This window comes from Mytilus trossulus, chromosome 7, assembly GCF_036588685.1.
Source record: "Mytilus trossulus isolate FHL-02 chromosome 7, PNRI_Mtr1.1.1.hap1, whole genome shotgun sequence".
Taxonomy (NCBI): Eukaryota; Metazoa; Mollusca; class Bivalvia; order Mytilida; family Mytilidae; genus Mytilus; species Mytilus trossulus.
This window is the reverse complement of record NC_086379.1, coordinates 48,808,674-48,820,044: the sequence shown is the minus strand read 5'-3', so window position 1 is coordinate 48,820,044 and position 11,371 is coordinate 48,808,674. Positions and strand designations below refer to the sequence as shown.

Genomic DNA, 11,371 nt, shown 5'->3' with positions numbered 1-11,371 from the left:
TCATTTCTGAGCTGTCCTCTGTTAAAGCATCTTCAGCTGTGGGTTTCTTCATATCCCAAGTGATTCAATTCCTACCATTTCACTGATATGTGTTTACATGATTCAGTTTAATATCTCAAATGGCAAAATATTCCAAACCAAGAAATAATATAGGCACTGAATAATATCTTACAAAATATTAGAAATTATTATATATTAAGGAATGAATCTCCCTCGTGCAAAGCTCTGATTCCTTTCACGGATTTGGCTATACTTTTTGGACCTTTGGATTATAGCTCTTCGTCTCTTATATAAGCTTTGGATTTCAAATATTTTGGCCACGAGCATCACTGAAGAGACATGTATTGTCGAAATACGCATCTGGTGCAAGAAAATTGGTACCGTTAATTTTATTTAGGCATATAAATCCAAAATCACAGCTTTTATATGTTACCCGAGACAACAAATAGTGCAGCTTTGGATAAAAGCTACTATTGCAGCTTTTTATGAAAGCTACTGCTATGTGTATGAAATGACAAGCAAGGCAAAATCAAAAAGGACAGAACTGGGAAAGATACTAAATGACACTATTCATCAATAAAATGCTCATATTCAGGTCAATTCTCAATATTTGAATATTTTTCAAGGCAATCATGATGGAAATAGCCGTCATTTTGCATTTCAAAGATAGATCAAAACAAAATCTTGCTTAGTACACCAAGTCATTCAAATGTGTTGATTTTTGTGCTTCAAGCATCAAATTCACTGTGGTTAGTGCAATACTTGAAAATATTTTAGAACGTACGGCAACCATCTTGAAATAAGCCGCCATATTGGATTTTGAGGGTGGGTCCATAGCTAATATTGATCAGTACACAAAAATGTACCATTATGCAAAAATTGGTGCTTTCCTCAATATTTGAGCAATTGTTCCACCGATCGACCAGACTAAAACATACATTTGAGTAGGTTATAATCAACTATAAGAATTTGAGTCAAATCGGTGTACATGAATTTGACAAAACATTCCCCTGCCATTCAACCACACGGTTAACTTTAATTGCCTATATCTACTTCGTTATAACGTTGGTGGATAGTTGTAGAATTGATAATGTATGTTATAGCACATTATTTTATTTTTTATATAACAACAAAATTGAATTGAAATGTTATTTTAAAGACACACATCCTTTTTACACATTTATTTTTTTATTATTTGATTTGACAGCATATATTCTATTACCATTTACATTGTTTATTGTGACAATGCATTTTTCTTTTAAATTGCTAAGGCATGTGACTTTATATCTTCTTTTAGTTTTGTAGTCACCATATTGCACCGACATTTTGATTCAATGTTTATTACGGAACGGCGTCAACCGATGGATTAAGTTACTTATATTTTGGTGTTGTTGTTGTTTTTATTCAGCCTAAAATATTACAAATTACCCCTAGGAGTAATCGTAGATAACTCTTTATACAGAATAACTTGTCTATTTCTATATTTCCAATTTCAGGTCTAAACTTGTAATCAGGAAGTTTATTTAACCCCTAGCAATAAATTCAGTGATTTGATACAATCTCAGATAATTTCAAGGCTTTCTCTAATAGACCACTTTCGAGTTCATCCGTCACCGGCAAAAACTCGTCAATTCTGCGCGCCTTTATGACGTCATTTACCAGATAGAGGGGATCGCCTGTATCCCTGTACTATTTACGTTCATCAAGCGTCTTAGTGATCATCATTGTGCAGTAAAAACTAGAAATAATGGTTGTTCTGTAGGTGCTTAATGACAATTCCCTAATGACAACAGTGCTGACTGTCAATTTTGAGAATTTAATTTGCTGAATAATTCGTACAATATAGAACAATAGTTTTCCAACCACTCGCTCAACATTGAAAGGGAATCGACGACGCCCCTAAATGCACAAATGACGTTCACTAAAAGCAGAGTTTTTGACGTAAATGCATCGAACTCGAAAGTTGTCTATTCAGTGAAACTGTTAGTGATACTACAAATCACTCATTATCGGTCACAAATACATCGCTTGCAACATTTACAATTATTATAAAAATTACGAAGAAATAACCCTTCAAGTATATTTGTGTTGTAACGTAAGTTTTTGCTAAAATTTTCGATATTCATTACAGTTTTTAACATAATTTTCTTTTTGGTCACTACCCTTGACTAAACCTATGATTTTCTGTTTATACAAATAGATTTAAAATGACAGAAGAATGCAGTGATGAAACGGTCCCGGTAACAAAATCAATACGGCTTGGTAAGGTACACGAAGCACCGGACGGCGGATGGGGTTGGGTGGTGGTATTTTCTGCTTTTATTATCAACATGATTACTGACGGTTGCACTAATTCGTTTGCAGTATTGTTTTTAACTCTAATGGATTATTTTGGAGAATCGAGTAGTACAACTGCATGGATTTGGTCGATACTTTTTGCCGTTCCATTGTTATGTGGACCAATTGCAAGCGTTGTAACAAACTGAATTGGTTTTAGGAAAGCGACTATAATTGGTGGACTGATTACTGCCATAGGCTTCATGTCAAGTACTTTTGTTTATTCCGTAGAGGCTATGGTCGTGACATATGGTTTTATAGCAGGTCTGGGTATGTCGATGCCTTATTTGAACTCGATCGTTGTGGTTGCGATGTATTTTGAAAAGAAAAGGACCCTAGTTACAGGAATTTCACGTTGTGGCGCCGGAATTGGAGCGTTCATTTTCGTTCCTTTATATCAATATCTCATTATGTCATATAATTGGCGTGGAGCTGTCCTGATTATTGGTGCTATTTCTTTGCATATTGTAGTCTGTGGAGCTGTTTTCAAACCTCTTGAAAAATATATAGATGTTCAAAAAACAGACTGTGATGATAACATATTTATAGAACAAGTTCAAGGAGATTATGCTAATGAATTAACCCCTATTGCCGGGGATTGTTTAGTTACAAAATCTATTAAATCGCAAGACATTTATAAATCCAATCCAGTAAGTTGTTATAATATGCGTGAAACTAAAAAGACTCCATGCATGCGAAAAAACAAACCCTTGATTGACATTTCAATTTTCACAAATGCACGGTTTGTTTTGTTTGCACTCTCCAGCATTAGTCTGTACTTTTGGTATTACGTACCTTCCGTATTCAATGTAATCCGGGTTGGCATTCTTGGCTTTGGAGATAAGGAGAAAGTGTTTATGATTACCGTAATCAGAATCTCGCATACCTTGGGAAAATTGCCTTATGGTTTCCTTGGTGATAGAAAGCAGATAAATCGACGATATCTATACAGTGGAAGTTTGTTATTGACAGGTGCAGTTTTAGCTGTAGTTCCGCTATTTACCACTTTTCTTCATTGCACAATACTTTCCGGACTGTTTGGACTCTTTTCAGCTTCAGCAGAAGTACTCACGTTCGTAATAATTGCAGATATTCTTGGGATAGACAAACTTACTGATGCCTATGGAGTTGTGATGTTTCTTCAAGGTGTGTCTTTTTTAATCGGACCACCAGTAATGGGTAAGCTTTAAAAACTAGGAGTAATTTATTTTATTTCACTATTGTCTATAATACGCCGGTCATGTTATATCTTATCGTATGTATAGATAACATTGCTGAGGAAAACCACATTAATTAATTTAGTGTTTTTGTCCAAACCGACCCATTCTACAGAGTCTAGCTCATTTATTATGATTCGAATTTGAATTGTTGTCATCTCGAAATGCAAATTTGACCATATATCTGCAAGTAAATCAAAATACCGAACCACTTCCAAACGAAGTCAATAACATAAAAGCATGTCTTTTCATAACGAATTGTGATTTATTTATTGATGATTGCTTTACGCCGCTGCAAAACGAGTTTCGGAAACTACAACCACATGTGCACTCACTAATATTTTAACAGTTACTATGTTGATCTGTTTGTCCACAATAGTAATTTTTGAATTCACGATGTGTTTTGCATATATACATATATACATTTCTATATTATATTTTGTTTCTTTCAGAATGGTTGTATGACACGCGTACGCCTGGTAGCTATGACACGACTCGAATCTATGACAAAACATTTTATTCCGCAGGCATCTGTATCGGTATTTCTGGTATCATTGTGTTCATCACATCTCTAATAAAACAGAAAAAAACACGCCAAACTGATTAAAATATATACGAAATACGGAAAATAAGCATGCAATCAGTAACCATCGAGCCAGAGTACTCCGATAGTACTTTATGAGCAAATCAAGCTGCAGCTTATTTTCATGCACAAATCTTTATTAATGTATATGGGCAGATAGAGTGCTTATGTTGTACTCAGTATTTCTATTTGTTATATAATGAATTATTTCTTTAATCTTTTAAACATTATGTTGCAAGTCCTTGACAAAATTATACAAAAAAAGGAAAATTTGTGTTTTTAATGTTTTAAACAATGTTACATTTATTATGTTATGTACATTCAGTAAAATTATATTTTTCCAGATGTACCAAGTCTTAATCCATTTAGGTTCACTGGGCTATTAAAGTCTGACCTATATCCTATAATAGAAACTAAGAATCTGCATCATCATGAAATACATGTAATATCATATTGACCTCCCGAAATAAAATAGAAAATAAAGTAATATAAACCTTTAAAAAAAAGAAAAACTAACGGAATATATACAATACACAACAAAGAAAACGTACAGACGACAGAACAACAGGAACCACACCAAAAATTGGGGTTATCCCTTTCTCTCCGGTAGTTTATGTAGTTCCTGTTCCAAATGTGGTCCCCGTCGTGTTGCTTATTTAAATACATATCTGGAGATAAGTCTTATTCTGTAAATCACATCCAGGGAAAGAAAGACAGAATTGAGGTTACGATAATTATAACATCGACGCCGTCATTTGTGAAACAGAAACATTCCAGTCCGTTTAACTAACTCATGATTGTTTTTTACTCTTGCTACATGTCAAATATAAATCTGTTCTTCACTTGATTGGTATTAAGTAGTATTTTGTGAGAGTATTCTGTTATACGACACTTCAATCAGCATGAGTAGAATAATACGAATAAATCAGTATGAGTGGAGGATTGTGAATAAATCAGTATGAGTGGAGGATTGTGAATAAATCAGTATGAGTGGAGAATTGTGAATAAATCAGTATGAGTGTTAGAATGATAAGAAATCAGTATGAGTGGAGGATTGTGAAGAAATCAGTATGAGTGGAGGATTGTGAATAAAACAGTATAATTGGAGGATTGTGAATAAATCAGTATGAGTCGAGGATTGTGAATAAATCAGCATGAGTGGAGTATTGTGAATAAATCAATATGAGTGGAGAATTGTGAATAAATCAGTATCAGTGGAGGATTGTGAATAAATCAGAATGAGTGGAAGAATTTGAATGAATTAGTATAAGTGTAAAAATGATAACAAAATAGTTATCAAAGGTACCAGGATTATAACTTAGTACGCCAGACGGGCGTTTCGTCTACATAAGACTCATCAGTGACACTGATATCAAAATATTTATAAAGATAAACAAGTATAAAGTTGAGTAGCATTGAGGATCCGAAATTCAAAAAAGTTGTGCCTAATACGGTTCAGAAAATCTATGTCTGGGATGAGATAATCCTTAGTTTTTCGAAAACTCAAAGTTTGTAAACAGAAAAGAATGCTAAGAAATAAGTATGAGTAGCAAAAATGAGAAGTGGAAGATTACGAATAAATCAGTATGAGTGGAAGATTGTGAATGAATCAGTATGAGTGGAAGATGGGGTTCGTGTTGTAAATTTATTCTTTAGTTTTCTATGTTGTCGTGTATACTATTGTTTGTCTGTTTGTCTTTTTCATTTTTAGCAATGGCGTTGTCAGTTTATTTTCGATTTATAGTTTGACTGTCCCTTTGGTATTTTTCGTCCTTCTTTGTCACAGTACAAAAGTGCATAAAAACTGACAAAATTGGATGAGTGTCCCAAACATACATAATTGTTTAGTATGACAATAATTGAAATTCAGCATATCTATGTCAGTATACAGCATATAGATATGAATAGATATGAAATTCAATAGACTAAAAATCTCAAAAACACATACAAATGAATATGACGAAGACGCCAATAAAAAAGTGTTTGTGGTTGATAGTACATACAGTACTAAATGTAAATAAACAAATGCGTCGTAATAGACTACACCTTCTCTATAAAGTTTTGAATAAGTAAAATAAAAAATACTACAAAGGGAAAAACAAATGTTAACAACAATAAAAGTCTTTTGATTCCTAATCGCGCCTCTGGACCTACGCGCACTCTGAACTCACAAAACCAAAAACCTGATAGCTAGATGCACAAATAACGTGTTACAAGGGGACCAAATACATCAGACTGAATTCTTGCAAATCATAAAGATCTTTTTAGAGAAGAATAGAAACCAAATATATTAAAGGGACATTCAAAAAATCTGACTAACGTCATGACCAAAAATTAGAAAATACAAACTTAGAACTTAACACAAAATACAATATAGAAAACTAAAGACTTATCAACACGAACCCCACAAAAGACTGGGGGTGATCTCGTCGAGATGATCATTGAAGTTCAAACCCGATGATCAGTTTAATTTGGTATGTCACTTTCGGTGAAGAGTGGATTAGGCTGTAGTTTTGACAGTTTGAAAATATCCGTTGTCATCTCATCTGTGAAACAGATATTCCATAACGATCATCCAAGCTCAAGTTTGAATCTGTACATTTACGAAGGGAAGAAACCTACATCACCGCTTGGAACTCTTCATTCCTTCTGAGAAGTGATGCCCGGTTTGTCTGACCACTACATTGGTAATACTGAATTGAATGTCTAGAATATCAGCGATTATATAATTTACTATACATATTTTTGTTTATAAACCTCAACGGCGTATTTTGAGACGATCTTCAAAATTTAAATCCAAAGCCAAAACACAGTATGACAAAATTGCCATTGTAAATGACATATTGAACCTATATATAGAATACCATTAGAAGCTATAATAACTTAGCAGATAAAGCTACGAAGGCTGCATTGAAAAGGATGGGTACCCGTGGTTTACAACAGACAAAAGAAGGCTAATCTAGAGATACAAAATATTTCATTACAAATAAGATGTGAAGAACATATACCACAAGATCTCAAGTTAGATGCAACCCCATGCAATCACCCGTGAAGCACCAGTGATCAAATTACTCTACTCAAGTGTCTCGTGGACCTTTCCAGAGGCTTCCAACTACCAAAATAAATAAAGTAGCACATGTCTTGAAGTGTTTAAATGTGTACAACACTTAATTGTTTTAATGAACATGTGGAAGAATTTCTAACACTTTATCAACACCTCTACTGATGAGTTCTTTGTCCCCGAGGTTATTGCCATCGTCAGTAGTCAGTACGTCAGGGCTGACATGACTATACAGATCATATTTGACCCATTTTAAATTAAAAAATACTATATATGGTATACACGTGTTACATCTCCCTCTTTCACAGCTCTGATTGCTGGTTTTGATTTCACTATAATTTAGATCATTTATGTTTCCATCAGCTTGATATCGGATACGTTCCTTATGTCGTTATATCAATCCACTTCCCTTTTCACCACAAATGTGACCTGTCGAAATAGACTATTTACCGGGTTTGTAATAACATGAGACACACGACGGGTGTCACATGTGGAGCAGGATCTGCTTACCCTTTCGGAGCACCTGAGATAACCCAAAGTTTTTGGTGGGGTTCTTGTTGCTAAGTCTTTAAATTTCTGTGTTATGTCTTGTGTTAATTAATTTGTTCGCTTGTCTTTTTTATTTTCTAGCCATGGCGTTGTCAGTTTATTTTCGATAAAGGAGTTTGACTTTCCCTGTGGTATCTTTTGTCCCTCTTTTGACGTTTTCATAAGTTCTTTTTTTTAATTTTCAAATACAAAATGTAGTTTGCCCACAAGCAATGGGCATCCCTGAAGAGACATACATTGTCGAAATGTCCATTTGGTACAAGAAAATTGGTACCGTTAAATGTAGATATAACATTCATTATGAGATGGTGGTATATTGCTATTGGAGAATACCAGATTGTTATACTGCAAGGGTCGGATATCACCAGCCCAGAAGTCAGCACTTCGGTGTTGACATAAATATCAATCATATGGTCATTTTTTATATATTTTCTGTTACAAAACTTTTAATTTTTCGAAAAACTAAGGATTTTCTAATCCATGAATTGATTACCCCAGCCGTATTTGGTACAACCTTTTGAAATTTTAGGTCCTGAATGCTCTTCAACTTTGTACTTGTTTGGTTTTATAACTATTTTAACCTGAACGACACTAATGAGTCTGATATAAACAAAACGCGCGTCTGGCGTATTAAATTATAATCCTGGTACCTTTAATAACTATTAATTATTTGCATTATCTAAACTTGTTTTGCATGGACAGTTTGGACAGAGCATTTGTTGTGGTTGTTTAATTAATCTTTTCGACGTTACTGAGTGCCAATTTTTGCAGTGTATTGTATTGTTGTTGATTGAAATCAGTTGTTGAATTCATTCTACAACAATTAAACAATTCTTTACACTTGATTCAAAGTATATGAAAAGGAAAGAGTAGAGTCAGTGATTCAAGGGACTTTATTTTCAGTCACATTATAACAAGAACAATATAGTACAACAAAATAGGTAATAAAAAGTATATATCTTCAATTATAAATATGCAAAATAAAATACAAGCTTAAAATCTTGATTCAAGGACAAGATCTTGATCTTGATATTGACAATGTGCTGTAAGTAGAAACTAACACATATTTACTGTACAATATTTATTATCTCCTTTACCAGATTAATTATTTAGTTTCCCTTAGAGTATCTAGATATCATATATCATAAACAATTTGGACATATGTGAAATGAGGTAAATATCAAATCTAAAAATACAATAGAGGTTATCATACAACAACAGATCAAAACGGTGTTCAAGTCTTTGATAACATGGGGCCAAACTTCACTTTTCCCTAAAAACCCATTTATATTTCCCTTTTAGCCCTATATCAATCAGGTAAAATAACCCATATCCTTATTATAACTTATATGAACTTGGTTAGTCAAATCAATGCTCCAGTATATCTGCACTAGGAAAATTGAAACTTACAATTCATACTGCAAACATGGAAATTTTCAATAGTTGTTATCTTCGCAATTTCCATACATTAAATTTTCCATCATAACCAATATGGGTATTCAATACCATTTATATAGCTTTCTCAAACTATTAGTTTGGAAGATATTTTCAAATACTCTTTATGATTGCAAATATACAAAAACAACCGTTTGTCAGTATCTCAATGTTTGCAGTATATTGAATTTGCTGTAGTTACTAAGGAACATTGACCGGTGATATTGTAAAATACAATATTATAGGTTCAAATGCAATGTTTACAGCAGGTGAACTTGAGGATTTGATACTCTCTTTTTCAGAACATTACAAGTCCCCATTTGAATCAATTTTTGATTAATGTTTTGTGATTGTGACCCTAAAACGTCATTCTTTCATCCATTCATTCATTCCTCGATCATTTCTCAGTGTGAGTACTTGCTAACTGATGGGCTTTCTCTGGAAATATTTAGGAATCACCCAATTTTCGTTAAAAAAAATCTTTTGGACCTTTTTACAAATGTAAAAACTGTAGATAATATTATTACTGGGTATAAATGTGTGACCTTCGCATATATTGTGACCTTCAAAGTCAATTTAATATCTTCAAAATGTTCCAAAGCAATTGAAATTGTTAGTAAACTGCCAAAACATATTACTTTTCATAACAATGGTAGCTACCTTTAACAAAAGACAAGAGATCTATACAATTGTATTATGTGACAAGTAAGTGTTTTGGTCTTATAATTTGTTTTATATTAGCCAGCTTCAACAATAAAACTTTTCTCATGAGTTTTCAAAATTTTATGTGTGATCTCATTTTGTTAAAATACACAGTAAGTACACTTGAAGGAACTGCCAAAACTGCAGTAGGTCTAGACTGCAAGATAATAAAAAAAAAGATTTTGCTGATGCTTGAAACAGTTAAAAAGGTAACAAACTGAAGGAAATTGTGAGCAAGACTATTACATAGTCACAAACTTTAACACTTGCTGATGCCTGCATGATTCTGTTATCATAGGATCTGCCTTCTACCCCTTTCATCATTGCGGCTACCAACAATTATTTGTAAAATATAAAAGGCTTACAAATGTAAATCAAATGTGATTTAGAAACCAAATAGAAATAAATTATAAGTCTAGATCATACATATCCCATAAATTTAATATGTGCTCCTCTAACTTGTTATAGATTTTGACATACTATATTTATATGTATATCAAATAAATGCACAAGTTCCTTCCAAATAACAATAATAAATTGACATTGCAGAAAACAATAAAAATCGCCATGGAAACATATACATGTATTTAAGAATCTATAAATAAAGATTGAATGACTTTATACCTTCAAGGTAATGATAAATATACTTAAAATAATAAGGTTAATAAAGATTTATACACATTTTCTGATTACTGCAGAATAAATACTAAAATAATAAAAAACAATAACTGGTATATAATATGTACAAAATTGAGACCATACGAAACTAACAAATGAGACCTTCAATAAGTAACAATTGAAAAACATCACAGACATCAACTTTCAACATATACACTGCCTATCTTATTCTGTATATGGTATTCCCAAAATCTAATCTTCTTTTATATGTATTTCCTTCCAATTATGGAACACCTCCATAACGGATATTATTCAAGTGGGCAGTTAATTAAATCTTAAATAGTACAACAAATGTACACACTAAAAGAATAATTTGAAAGTTTTGAATTACAGTGAGCAATTCTTTTAAAACCAATATCAGCTTCTCAAAAATGAAATGTTGAATGTTTTCACAGCCGATTTCATTGATTGTGTAGCAAAAGGTAATATCTTTGTTTAGCTTGCTTGTTAGCTGAACCGTGAAGTCATTATTAGGTCAGGTATAATACCCTCCTTTCGAAGTAGCCTAGTCCAACAGACAGATAGATTGATTATCTGTCGGACTTGTCTACTCTTAAAGTAGGGTAGTTGACATACCAATATCTTAACGGTTCAGCTTACAAGCAAGCTAACCAATGATATTACCTTTGGCTACACACTCAATGAACTCGGTGTAAGCTTCTGTTGTAAGCTGATGAACAGAATAACTTAAAACTACTGTATCAGACAATTATTTCCCTTACTAATTACTCACATCATATAGGTATATCAATACTATATTTGCAACATTCTACCTCTCTAAAGTAAAATTTGTTGGTTGGTACATTGATT

The 11,371-nt window shown here is 32.9% G+C and overlaps 1 pseudogene; it reads left to right on the top strand.

Annotated features, from left to right (window-relative positions):
* The first annotated feature begins 2,207 nt into the window (after positions 1-2,207).
* LOC134726475 (monocarboxylate transporter 12-like) lies at positions 2,208-3,527 on the top strand (annotated as a pseudogene).
* Positions 3,528-11,371: the final 7,844 nt, after the last annotated feature.